Below are 10,325 nucleotides of genomic sequence, written 5' to 3'. Positions count from 1 at the left end.
CATTTGGCCAACTTCCCCAGGAATACTTGTCCAGGGACAGAAATCACAGGTGGGAAGACATATGGGTGGAAAAGATTTTGGACAGGAGTGCATTTAGGTGCCCCTCAAATCTTGGTGAGAGTCCTGCTCCTCTGATTCTGACCATCTTTTCAGGTGCTAAAAGGAAGGTAAGAACAGATCACCCCACCTGACCTCTAGAAGGTGTGCCCCCAGTGCTTCTCACTCCTGCACCATCCCCACCAAGAGAGTCCACCCACCCAGCCCTTTCACATTGGGAGGCGCCTGCCTACATTTCCTCAAGGAGTCTTTAGAAACAATATTGGCCTCTCAGAGAGAATGCTGACCTCAGGGATGCTATTCACAAGATAGTTCAGGGGACTAGAATTCTTGGCAAGAGTAAATTATTAAGTCACTTTCTGAATACACTAATTCTGGCCATGGGCTCCCTCTTGTGGTTCTTATAATAAATACATGCCATACAAGCTACACTGTCACATCAATTCCTATTTATAACGATCTTGCACTGTAAAGAACAACCCCATAAGGTTTCCAAGGCTGAAATCTTTATAGAAACTAACTAGCTGCCACTTCTTTCTTCCATAGTGCTGCTGGTTCAAACTCATGACCTTCTGGTCAGCAGCCAAGCCCCTAAACATTAGTCATTGCACTAACCATTGCATCACTAGCTCTCAAACTCATTGAGGTGCAGCTGGAACTGACTCGTAGCTGACACTCCAGGACTTTTCTGAAGGTTATAAATGGCATGAAAGGAAACTGACCATCTATGACCCTCAGAGCTGCTGGCTGATTAACATCCGTGTTTGGGTTATAGGAGCACCATTCCTTACATGTGATGCCACCAGAGTGCCCTTCCGTTATCAAGCATCCTTATATGACATAAAATATATAGGGATAAAAAATTAAAAAAAATATATAGGGAATTGCGCTTGCAGTTTTGCAGTTGCTTAAATTACTGCACTGAGCGCATTGATATTTGTCTAAGCAAACACTGTAAAGCCCTAAGCTAATTCTGTTACTTATAAAGAGTCAGTGTCTAAGAAATTATATTACTCAAAGAGTGTACAAATCTGGTTTCTTCAGCACTCCAAAAGTGGTGACTAACTTTTGTTGAGTGCTTCCTATAAAACAAATACTGCTAGAAACATTTCATGAAAAGAATTACATAATTTTTTATCATGGAAAATTTTAATTTTAAACAATGAACACAGGAAAAAAAATAAAGAGCCTTTTGTATTATATCACCCACTTTCAACCACTATCAGCACGGTCCTGGTTTGTCATGCTTGTTTGATCTGCTGTCTTCATTTTTCGTCCCAAATATTTATGTGATGTATTTAACTCTTTCATTGCATAAATTTGCTAAGAGTCCTCTTTCAAATATGAAAAAGCAAAGATATAATTTTGGAAGTGCTTTCAAAGTCATGTATTTTGTATACCTGACCTGAAAGTCAGATATTTCCAGCTATTTCACATGAATGCAAAAACTGGACAGTAAATCAAGAAGACCAGAGAACATACTCTTGAATTGTGGGCTTGGTGAAGACTATTGGAAGAATGAACAAATATTTCATGGCAGGAATATAGGTTGAATGTGCTTTAGGAGGTAGGATGGCAAGATCCATCTACTGTGCTTTGGACCTGCTCTCGAGGGCCTGACCATTCCTGGAGAAAGGCCTCAGGCTTGGAAAAGTTGAGGGAAGACCCTCAATGAGTTGGATTAGCACAGTGATTACAAGAACAGTTTCAGGCACAGTAACACTCGTGGGAATCGGGCAGGACTTCACAGGGTTTTGATTGGTTGTATAGAGGAGTAATGACACCTAACAATGATAACTATAAGTGAATTGGAAGCAGGAGTGGCATTCACTTCCTAAACAACATGCCTCCAGAAACTATGAACTTTGACAAATGTCAATAGTCGTAGAGGGGCTTCAGGCTTTTTGTTCACAAAGTCGCTATGAGTCATGCTCGACTCAAATGGAATCAACAACAACAATAAATGAATTCTTTCCTGCTTCAAGATTTTTGTTAATACTACACGCTTTCCACCCATGTCATTAAGATAGGCGCTACGTTTTAAGGAAGCAACTCTTCTGGGTAATATGTTGAATGATTTCCAGTTTGAGGGTTTCATCTTCAGGCACTAAATTGGACAATGTTCCACTGCTGTGTGTAGTTTTCAAGGAACCCTTTATTCCAGAAGTGGATAACCTGTTCTGCTTCCTACTTAGTCTTAGTCCAGAAGCTCTGCTTACACCTGTCCACCATGGATAATCTTTCTGGTATTCAAATAACCGACAGCATAGTTTCTCGTATGACAGCAACATGAAACTATACATCCCACCCACCGTTCACGAGAGGGTTAAACAGAATAATTGATGAGAACTTGTCTTCTGGCCCCAGTCAACCAAAGATCCAAGAAGACCATTTGCCCACGAATGGGACAAAATGAAGTTCACATTTTCAGGAATGCAGAAACAGGAGCTTGTAGTAAAAAAGAAGCTGTTGGGTTGGTTTGTTTGCTTGGTTTTTTTAATATGGAACACTTGCGAATTTGTGTGTCCTCCTCGCACAGGTTCCATGCTAATCTTCTCTGTATCTATTACTTCGATTTTAGTCTACTTGGTGCCAAAGCAAGCACAATAGAAAAGAATTTTTATGTCATTTACATGCAGCTAGGGTGTTCCTCGGATGTGATGTGAGGATAAAGAAACTTTGTCTCACACACTTTGGAGATGTTATCAGGAGGGACCAATCCCTGAAGGAGTTCACGATGTTGGGGAAAGTAAAAAGTCAGCAGCGAAGAGTAATTCCATTAGTGAAATGGATTGGAAAAGTGGCTGCAACAATGGACCCAAACACAGCAACGGTTCTAAGGATGGCGCAGACCATGCAATGATCTGTACTGTTGTATAAAGGGCCACTATGAGTTAGAACTCACTCAGTCACTCCAAATAACCAAAGCCAATAATCTTTACAGAAGCTGACTTCTATGTCTTTCCTTTGAGGAGAGGCTGGTGGATTGGAACCACCAACCTTTTAGTTAGCAGCTAAACCCTTAATCGCTGTTTTATGAGGTCCTTCTTGTGACCTTGCTTGCTGAAAGTGAAGAATACTTGAAGTGCTTGCTAAGAAGATAAAAAACTACAGCCTTCAATCTGGGTTGTATTTCAACATAAAAAAACAAAAATCCTCACCACTGGGCTAATAGGCAGCCTCATGATAGGTGGCGAAAGGATCAATAGTAACAATTGCATCTTATTGGGTCCACAATCAATACCCTTGGCACCAGCAGTCAGGAAATCAAAAGATATATGGCATTCGGGAAAAAACCAGCTGTCGGAGATGTCTCCAGAGAGCTGAACAGCAACGGTGTTAGTCTAAAGACCGAGGTATGCCTGATTCATGCCATGGTCTTTCTCTTTGCTTGCTATGCAGCTGAAAGCTGGACAATGACTAGGATCTCAGAAGAAGAATCGATGACTTTGGGTTGTGGTGCTAAATAACAGCACTGAACATCCCATGGACTGCCAAGAGCAAGAGAAAAAAACACGGAGGTCTGTCCAGGAGAAAGTGAAACCATGGTGCTCTTGGAGGGAAGGATGGTGAAACTCTGTCTCACATACTTTGGGCATGTTGTCAGAAAGGGTTAGTTCTTGGAGAAGGATCTCTTTCTTGGAAGGGTAAAAGGTCAACACAAGAGAGGAAGACCCTCAATGAAATGGATTGACGAAGTGTTGCAATGGGGTCAGGTGTGTCAGAGATGGCAAGGCTGGTTCAGGACAGGGCAAGGGTCAGAGCCCTTGTTCATACGGTCACTATGAGTTGTAGCCGACAGCCCATAACAACAATACTTTCTGATTTATTTAGACTTCAATAATCTCTTTCACTAATTAACATTAGAGGTTTTTTGAATTTATTTTTATTTTTAATTTGGTGTTCTGTCGAACTGGATCTGACTGGTACAGGAGTTGGCCCCTCCTTCTCCAGCGGAGCATCTGATGGATTTGAACCACGCACCTCTGGGCTTGAGCCCTTTCTTGTACTAAGTGAAAACTCGTTGCTGTTGAGTCATTTCTCACTCATACTGATCCCACAGACTAGAAATAAGCCCCAGGGTTGGCAGGGCTATAAATCTTTACAGGAGCGGGCAGCCTCATCCTCCAGCAGAGTAACTGTTGGTCCTGAAACACCATTTGGGTCAGCAGCCCATTGCTTAAGCCACTACAGTATCAGAACTCCCTTCCTTGCAAAAAAGTGAAGATAAAGACTGGTCTGTGCCTGTTCCAACTTATCAATACATTAGACTTAAAGACACACTTAGGAACGAATCTCATTTGTCCAGGCTTTTCCTGTACCCACTTTTCTCTTGCAGTGAAGCATTAAAATATTAACAAGAGGATGACGGTGACTCACAATGTTATAGAGGGCACGTTGAGTCATGCAGGCACATGGGATTGTGTCCTGAATAACTTGTCCAAAGAACTATTCAATTTGCAAGTGAGCTTTTTAGTTTTAAAACAAGTGCTGCTTAGAAGCTGTTTACACATCAGATAATCCCTGAACTCAGAGGCAGGAACAACTTAAAAAGTGAGACTTCTTTGCATTGTTTCTCCCACTGGATCCAGGTGCACACTAATCACATTATTTTAAGGAAGTGGAGCCCCCAACAAACATACATTGGGCCGGGGGTGAAGAAAGAAGGAAACAAAGTCCAGAAATCCTGGCTCTTTCTTCTAGGAAAAGACTTCATATTCTACTCAGTGACGGTGTATTTTGTCTATAGCCTGTGGAATTTACACTGAAGCAGCTACCATGCGTGAATTAGAAGGATCTGCGGTGAACAGTTAAGCCTCTTTATCTCATGTTTTCATTGTAATACAGAAAAAGATTGCAGGAGAGTCCAGAGTACATGAGGGGATTGTTAAACCTGGAAAAAGTCTTGAGGGAAAGAGAGAAGTCCATGGATTACACTGACAAAGCAAGCGAGTTTCACAGTTTTTCATGGTGCCAGGCTCACACCATGTATTTCAAAACTCCTATTACTGGTTGAACCACCTTGTCTCCACCCTAATTTGATAATATTTCTGGCTACATATGTCATTCATTATTGCAACTTGTCTTGTCATTACTTAATTCAATTTCTCTTCAATGAATGTGACCATGTACCACCTTGAAACCACATGTTTATCTGTCTCCTTACAAACTTGTTTCAGCTCATTTTTCTAAGACTCCTTTGGTGGCCTAGTGGTAAGTAGTTGCACTGCCAACCCAAAGGCATATGGTTCAAACCCACCAACTACCCCCTTGGGAGAAGGATAGGCAATCTCTTCCCATGCAATTTGCAGCCTCTGAAAACCTGGTAGGGGGTCAGCTATGAGTCAGTTTTGACTCAATGGAACATAACAACAACATGTGTGTATTGTGTAGCCAGGCTCCACGATGACCTACCAGTCATGTTCATCTCATGGCATGTTCATTGTGTATGATTCCTTTGCAAATGGAATCAAGGTTGCTTTGTGAGTATGGCAGAAATGATGGTGCGTGGCTTCCAAAGCTGTGTAACTAAAAAGGTGGCTTCAGCTTTGTGACTTCCAGGGACCGTAAGATGAGCTACCAGCTTTTTAGGGGAATCTGTTGTAATGATTGAATAATACGGTCTGAACTTAATATCACATATGAAGCTAGAATGAATTTATTTAAATCTTTAAAATCAGACTAAGTGCAACACAATAATGTAGAAAAACTTAATTTAAAAACCTTGATTAGCTCATAGTTGTTTATCACAAAATTGGTTCAGCAAGCTTCATAAGCAATTAAGACCATTTACTTTCCCTAATTGCCAAAGACACTATGAGAAAAAGTTATTCCTCCCTGCCATAATAATCATACCATCAAGTTAATAAATTAACTTCATAGGGAAAAGGACTTGAAGACTTTAGCATTACTTAGCAAATTTTAAAAGGTGGGAATCTGGAAAGACAGGGCAGTGGTGGGCATAGTTCAGTGCTGACTAATTTTATAAAATACAATGAATAGTAATGATTGTGTGAAACACAATGTGAGTGAAGGATAGTGTGGAACACAATGTATATGAACTTTGTAAGCAAACCAATGTAAAATAAAAATGGAAGAAAACAATACGTTTGACTTAACAAAAAAAGCTTTTTAAAGCAATTAATGAGCTAAAGTCTTGCTGTCCAGCATTTTAAGGAGATTCTTTGCAGTGATTTGTCCAATTAAACACATCATTTGATTTCTTGACCGCTGCTTCCATGGGTGTTGATTATGGATGAAAGTAAAATAAAATTCTTGACAATTTGATGATATTATTTCTTGATCCAGTGGTAAAATGTTGTTTTCTTTATACTGACGCATGATTTATGTGAAAGGCTATTACCATTGATCTTCACAGTGCTTCAACAGAAGGATATTTAGCTGCATTTTACTGGCTATATAAAAGTAATGGCTGTGTAGATCATAACAAATCATGGATAACACTCTGCCCAATGTGAATTCTAGAACACGTCATTGAACTGATGTGAAACAGCATGGTTTACAATCAATCTGTATGTTGAACAAGTCTGGGAAGCTGGACGACATAAAGAAGAATTCTGCATCAGGATTGGAGGAGGATTACCAATCTATGATATATAAAGGATACAATCTTTTTTAAAATTATTATTAATTTCAGTAAAAATGTACAGACTTTGGATTTCCATTCATTCATTGTTGCACTTTTCTCTCCTCCCAACCCTCCCCCCTAGTACACTACCCTCTCATAAAAGTAAAACAAAAATTCTTTCATGGTTTTACAAACCCTCCCCCAGGTCCACTCCATCATGTAGCCTTAGCTCTAGACACCTGTCATGACAAAAATACCTAGTCACCCAATTTGAATAATATTGCATGAGTTCCTTGTTTTTTCAATGCAGCATAGTATTCCATTGTGTGAATATACCACAGCTTCTCCATCCATTCGTTTGTTGATGGGAGGATAAAATCTTATTTGCTGAAATTGAAGAGGACTTCAAATATCTACTAAAGAACATCAAAGACTACAGCCTTCAGTACGAATTACACCTCAACATAACAAAAAAAAAATTCCTCACAACTGGGCCACCAGACATCATAACGATGGAGAAAATACTGATATTGTCACAGATTTCATTCCACTTTCATCCACAATCAATGCCCATGGGAACACCAGTCAACAAATGAAGAGATGTTTTGCTAAGTGCACATTTTCTGTGAAGGACTTCTTTTAAGTGCTGAAGAGCAAGGATGAACATGCACCTGACCCAAACCAAGATATTTTGAACAGTCTTATATGTGTGTTAGAGCTGGACAATGAATAAATAAGGAAGAAGAAGGTTCAAAACCTTTGGACTGTGGTACTGGCAAAGTATAGTAAGTATGCAATGGACTAACAGAAGGTCAAACAAGTCTGTTTTGGAAAAATTACAGCTAGATTGCTCCTTTGCAATGAGGATGGACTTTATCTCAAGTACTTGGGATATGTAATCAGGAACAACCAGGCCTGAGCAAAGGACATCAGGCTTGATAAAGGATGTGTACAAAAAAGGGACAAAAGCTCTGGTGGCATAGTGTGTTATGTGTTGGGGTACAGACAGAAAGGTTGGTGTTTCAAATCCACCTGCTACTATTGAGTAGGATGAAAGACAGTTTCCTCCTGTAAAGATTTACAGTCTTAGAAATCCCATGGAGGGTTGCTGTGAGTTGAAATAGACTCAACAGCTATAGGGGTTTTTTTAGTGCAAGAAGAGAATAAAAGTCTTTACAATGACTTAAAAGTTGAATGTGCAGCAAATGAAAGTCCATCCTTGGAATGAAGAATTTGTTTCAGGCCAGGGTTGTTAATGTTGTTATGTGCTGTCGAGTCTTTTGCGACTCATAGTGACCCTATGTACAACAGCCCTAAACCCTACTCTATCCTGTGCCAATCACACTGCCTCCGACACACCCATCCCGATTACTCCAGTCACTGAATCAATCCATCTCATCATAGAGGGTCTCCCCCTCTTGCGCTGTCCGTCCACCCTCCCAAGCATGATGTCCCTCTCCAAGGACCTGACCCTCCTTGCAACATGCCCAAAGTATGTCAGACGAAGCCCCAGAATCCTTGCTTCCAAGGAGTTGCTTGGTTTAATCCTCTCCAGGATGAATCTGTTTGTTTTCCTGGCAGTCCATGGTACATTCAATACTCTTCTCCAGCACCACAGCTCAAAGGCATCAATTCTCCTTCTGTCCTCCTTAGTCATTGTCCAACTCTCTGATGCATAACAAGTGATTGCAAAGACCATGGCCTGTATCAGGGTAGGTTCATTTATTTCAAAATATAGGCAACTTTACATAATGTTTAAGCCAAGTAGGAGTTACTCATAGTGGGATGTTTGCTGCCTGTACCTCTGTCTTGTAAACAATATTTATAGATCAGGTATTTGGTGTTTTAACAGTGATACCTTGTGGGGCAGGGATATCAAAGACGAGTCTGCATGAATAATAGCTATTTTCTGTCTTCCTTTCTTAAAGTTAATTACAAGGAGTACTTTTTGGAAAAGCAAAAATGATGAAAGTTATACAAGTGTTCAGGTCTTTTGTTCATAGGGTCACTATGAGTTGTCTATGCCTCAACGACACTTAACACCATCACCAACATAGAGAGAGTTCTGTGGGCCTGATGGATAGAAAGTTATGCTACTAAATCAAAGGTGGGTGATTTTAATCTGTGACCCTCAGTCCTGGTTTTAATTGTTTTCGGTCAAACATTCTTCTAAGTGGTACAGGACTGGTCTGTCCATTTGCTGTACAGAGATAACTTGTGGTTGCCGTGATACTAAACACTGTGACACTGATGTGTCAAATGTGATAATGGTTCCCCATGGTGGACAGTGTTTGGTGGAGTTCCCCAAATAAAACGAGCTTGGAAGCAGGAGTGGCATCCACTTCCGAAATAGCTTCTTGCTTCCAGAAAATCTATGAACCTGGAGAAATGATAAAAGTTATACAAGTGTTCAGGTCTTTCGTTCATAGCAAGAGTTGTCTAAGACTTGATGGCACTCAACAACAACAGCAACATATATGCACATTGAAAATGTGCACATCATGTACTCTATTAATTCCATTGTTAGGGATTTGAAAGTATTTTTCAAATACTTTTTACAGTGCAGTGAACAACTTAATATGGGCTTTCTAGTTATGGTCCTTGTGACTCCCATTACATCTGTGACTATGTAAATGTGAGTGTCTTTGGCTAGCTAAGGTGACTGGATAGTTTGACAACAAGGCGGTAAAATCCATGGCGTATTGAAGGGTGTTGTTAGGTGCTGTTGAGAATGACTCATCGCCACCCTATGAAAAACAGATCTGAACCCTGATCTATCCTGGGCCATCCCCATAATCTCCTATACATTTGAGCCCATTGTTACAGCCACTGTGAAACCATCTCCTGGAGAGTCTTCCTGACTAACAGAGGAGAATTGCTGATGGAGTGCAAATGCATCTGGGCACTTACTGGTGGAGCAAGTGTTCTCAAACTCAGGCCAAGGCTTGCCGGCACAGTGAGGTTCTGCTGAGCACTTCAATCAGCAAAGCTAAAGGAACTTTGTAACACTTGCCAACACGGGGAAAGGCCAAGGTTTAGAAGCTGAAGGTCAGAGAGGGGATTGCCTTTGGGCATCATTGAGATAATGCTTCCGTTATCAAAGGATTTGATCTGGAGTCCTTTCTGATCCTCAATTGTAACCTATTGCTTCCATAAAAAACTCCGATCATAGTGTTGAGTTGTGTGTGGCCACTGTAATGAGTTACTGAATTTAAGAGAAGCAGGGAGTGTTGGACGGGGAATGGTTGGTGTCAGAATTGGTGAAAGGCTGGAGGATGGAGGCAGGTTTTGTCTCTGCGAACTGGGCTTGAGGTGATGCTGAAGGTAGAGGGGTCGGATACTGCTAAAATAATGGACTAAGGCTCAATGTCAAGAAGACAAAGATTCTCACCAGTGGACCAATTGGTAGCATCAGGATGGATGGTGAAGAGACTGAGAGTGTTCACAGCTTTAGTTTGTTTGGCTCCACAGTCAACACTCTGGGCACCAGCAGCCAGGAAATAAAAAAAACGTATCGCGATGGCAAAGTCTGCTGTTAGGGACCTCTCTAAAGTACTCAAGAGCAACGGTGTCTCTCTGGAGACTAAGGTGCGCCTGATACAGGCCGTGGTCTTTTGCAATCACTTGTTATGCACCAGAGAGTTGGACAATGACTAGGGAGGATAGAAGGAGAATTGAT

This window comes from Elephantulus edwardii, unplaced genomic scaffold (genome assembly GCF_000299155.1).
Source record: "Elephantulus edwardii isolate Elephantulus edwardi_28Jun2011 unplaced genomic scaffold, EleEdw1.0 scaffold00091, whole genome shotgun sequence".
Classification (NCBI taxonomy): Eukaryota; Metazoa; Chordata; class Mammalia; order Macroscelidea; family Macroscelididae; genus Elephantulus; species Elephantulus edwardii.
This window is presented reverse-complemented; position numbering follows the sequence as displayed.